Here is a 3940-nt window from a genome sequence, read left to right as displayed (position 1 = left end):
AAGCAGCCCCAGGAGCGCTGGGGGATTCGCCGGGCAGGTCCCCTGGTCCTTCAGCGCCTAAGAGGTCGGGCTCCAGCCCAGCACTGCTGGAAGGTGCGGGACCAGGCAGGGACACTTGTCCCCGTACTGGGACTGCTCCTGCTCCATCCCCAAGAGCTGATGGAAGGGACAGTTCAGCATTCACCAAAGCCCCTGTTCCTCCAGCTGGCAGCTCTCCGGTGTTAGCAGGGTCCTGCTGAGCACTGAAGGCTGAAGGACTCATGTCACTCTTGGTATCTGCATAGGGACTGCCATCCCCTGGACCTCCTGCCTGTGCCATCTCCCCTGCGCCCTCGGCCCCCTGAGCCGGGAACCCAGCAGCAGGCCATGTCAGTCCATCAGGTACGAAAGATGCTGAGCTGGGGGCATCCGAAGCTGAATTCAATCCAGTGCTGGGTCCATCAGCTCCCTGGGGAGCACCAGCTGCCATCCCCCATTGCTGCAACCCTCCAAGGGATGGAGACATGGGTGCTCCTGGGGCAGCACTGAGGTCAGGGCTCACTGGTGTCTCTGCCCCATTGTCAGCTGCAGGCAGGGTGCCAGCCCCCAGGGTTGGGTAAGCAACACCCAGGGGTGGGTAAGGAGCCCCAGGAGCACTGGGGGTGTCCATGGGGGACGGCAGGGCAGTAACAAGCAGCAGGGGCTGTTCTCCGGTGGGACTCTGCCATTGGGCAGGCTGCAGGGATGGCTCAGCCAGACCCACAGCCCCCACGTCCCCTGCAGGCAGTGCAGTGGCCAGGGGATTCGTGTCACTCTGTGCATCAGTGGGAACCCTTGGGGCCAGCAGCAAGGTGTCCATGTCCCCTGTCACTGCGGGTGCCTCACTGGCTGCAAGCAACAGGGCTGAACCAGGAGTGTCCGATGACATGCCGGGAGCTCCCTGCCCATCCCCATCCCCACTGCTGGCCGGTGCCAGTGAAGCAGCCAGGCTCAGTGCAGCCTGGCCAGGGAGGAGGGAGGGCTGCACTGAGTTTCCCACTGTTCCTGACACTGTCGTGCTCTCCGGAGGCAGGCGGGACAAGCCAGCCGTGCTGAATGCACCGTTTACTGCATCTCCCGTGTCTCCGGGCACCAAAGCCAAGGGACTTTCCTCGGCAGCCAGGGACGTTTCTCCCACTGGCTCTGGGGTGATGCCCAGTGCCCCACTCACCACCCCATCCTGCTGGGTCGTGAGCAGTCCCCCGGTGCTGGGGCTGAGGCTTGAGGAGTTGGCACTGGCTTTGCTTTGGATATCCACAGGCAGGGTTACGCCTTCCTCAACTGCCAGCCCTTGGTTCGGCAGTGCAGTGACACTGGCACCCACAGGGCTGCCAGCAGTTGACTGTGCACCCCAGGTGGCTGCTGGTGGAGGGGTGGTGGGGAGGGATATGGCACCGGCGGTGGGGTCTAGATCTTCTGCTCCTTCTCTGGTCACAGCCGCGAAGACATCCTCCTTCACATCTGCAAAGAGAGGACTGGTCCCCAAGGGCATGTCGGGAGCCGCCCCTGTTACATCAAACTCTGCTTCTGGGGTAACAGCTGGGTGCTGTGCGGAGATGGTGGCAGCAGTTGTGGCTGCAGCGGGAGCAGCCAAACCCCTCTCATTATCCTGAGACGCATTAAAAGGCTTGGTCACGTTCATCAAAGTCGGTACCGTAGAGCCGTATTCGCTCGCCACTGTCACCAAAGCATCCGGCTCAGCCCCGGGAGGGAAGGACAGGCTTGCCGGGCTCCCCGCAAGGGTGCTCTCCGCTATCTCAGCATTGGCTGCTGCGGTGCTTGTCTCCACGGAGCCCATCACCAGGGCATGAGGCCCCTCGCTCTCCACCGCAATGGGAGAAGCTGTTCCAGCAGCAAACGGCCCTTCAGTAGTGACGGGGATGGCAGCAGCAGCCCTGAGCCCTGCAGGGAAGCACAAAGCGGAGCATTACGCCGGGTGCTGGAGCCAGCAGCCTGCCAGGCTCAGCCATGCATCCCCTCCAGCTGAGAATCAGGATGCTCCCGCCCCTTCTTAAACCCTACTGCCTCATCCCACAGCCTTACAAGGCTCTGATTTAAGAGCCGAGGAGTGCAGCCTGGGCTGCCTTAGGCACAGCACTGCACAGCACCTTTTGCATCCCTGGCATCAGCAGCTGCTGGCTGAGACAGGACACAACTCATCACAGGTCAGGGAGAGATGCTGGTCCAAGCATGGAGGCAAAAGCAACCGCTGTAACCCAGCCCAATTACACTGGGGATGGTACCGCCTGGCCACTGGGAAGAGCTGAGGCCCAGTAAGTCTAGTTCATAGCCCCAGGGGTGTCTGTAGGGCTCTGCCACCTGAGGACAGCCCTCAGCCCTCTTTGCCTCACTGCAGGGACAGCGCTGAGTGCAGCCGCTTCTGCAGAGCCTGGGTGGTTCTTGCATTTTTTTCACCTTTCAAGTGTCTGAGGGACATTTAAACACACTTTGGCAGATAGGACAGCCAGGGCTTAGTGAAACATTCCCTGACTGCAAATGGCTTCTGGCGTGCTGCAGTTAAAGAAGGTTCATTAAATCTCTCCTGGGGTAGGAGCCTGCTTGCTCCTGCCCCTGTCCCACTTGCCCCCAGCTGGGCACAGGCACCACGGGTTCCCTGACCGTGGAGGGAATATTCATGAGCTCCCAGGACCAAGCCCTGCTTACAGCTTCCTCCTCCTGCTGCCAAAATCCTGCCCCACATCCAGGAGCTTCACTGAAAGGAGAAGGAGACAACACCCCACATCCCAGGCATTTCTCCCAGCACCCTCTGGCACCCATGGGTGATATTTCACCCAGGCTTAGTTTTAGGACAGGAATGTGGGCTCTGGGGAGACCAAGCTGCCACCGTTGGCTCCAGAAGGAGCCGGGCGGATCTGCTGACGCTTGGCTTTAGGCGGCTGCAATTAGGGGAGATGAAGGGCACCCCGAGGGTGAGACCCAGCAGGGTTTCACCGCAGCCCAACAGCCCAAGCCTGTTCACCATCCTGGTGCTCCGGTTCATCAGGTTCCCCCTGCCAGGCAGCCAGATCCCCCTGCAGCAGAGGTGCCTCCAACCTCACCGCCGGCTCAGCTTGGTAGCTTGTGGATAGCTTGTGCCAGAGTCATTAATGAACATTGTCTCCTATGCCAGACCAGCCCTCGAGGGGTCCATCCTCCTCCAGCCCCCCGTTCCCCCTCCCAGCAGGCTGCTTCCTCGCCATCTTCCCTGGCTGAAATAAGCTCTTTGCACCAGCCCCCCTCAGCCAGAAGAGCTCCGCCACTTCCCTCCCCATCTCAGGGAAAACAAAGCGCATCAATCAAGTCCCCCCAGGTTAGTTTGGCACACTCCATGCCAGTAAATCCACGTTTTATCTTAATTCTTCAATGTGGAGCAGGAAACGCCATCTACCCCACGCCACCCATTCATGGGAAGCTTGTGCAAGAGGGGCCCCAGCCTGGAGCACCAGCATTTGCTCTTCCCCGGGACGTGGGAGGGATGGGAGCATCCCTGGAGACCCGCTCTGCCGGCTGGCTTCCCTTGCTGGAGGGGTATGCGGCTGCACGCAGGCTCCCGAGCTGGGCTCTCGCCTCTCCCACGGGTCCACACCTGCAACCAGCCCCTCAGGGTGGTGCCTGCCCCGTAAAACAATTTTCTAGCTCTTTGGCTGCAATGCATTGCAAGGACTGGTCATAAGAGGAGTTTCCAGTGCAGCCAGGAGGGAAAAGCATCTCATAAGCGTATTTGCTGTGCCCTGCAAGGGCTCAGGTAGCACGTGGGCTAGCAGAAAAATATAGGACGTACCGTGCAGAATCCACACACAGCATCCCACAAAGGTGGAAAACATCCATCTTCTGGTCCCCATGCCTTGGGCCTCCACGCAGGCAGAGCACTGGGAAGCTCAAAGGGAGGCGAAAGCGGCGAAGTGCAGCTCCGTCTGTCCCT

Source organism: Pygoscelis adeliae, unplaced genomic scaffold, assembly GCF_000699105.1.
Source record: "Pygoscelis adeliae isolate BGI_AS28 unplaced genomic scaffold, ASM69910v1 Scaffold245, whole genome shotgun sequence".
Taxonomy (NCBI): domain Eukaryota; kingdom Metazoa; phylum Chordata; class Aves; order Sphenisciformes; family Spheniscidae; genus Pygoscelis; species Pygoscelis adeliae.
The sequence above is the reverse complement of the archived record's forward strand: the minus strand, read 5'-3'. Positions refer to the sequence as shown.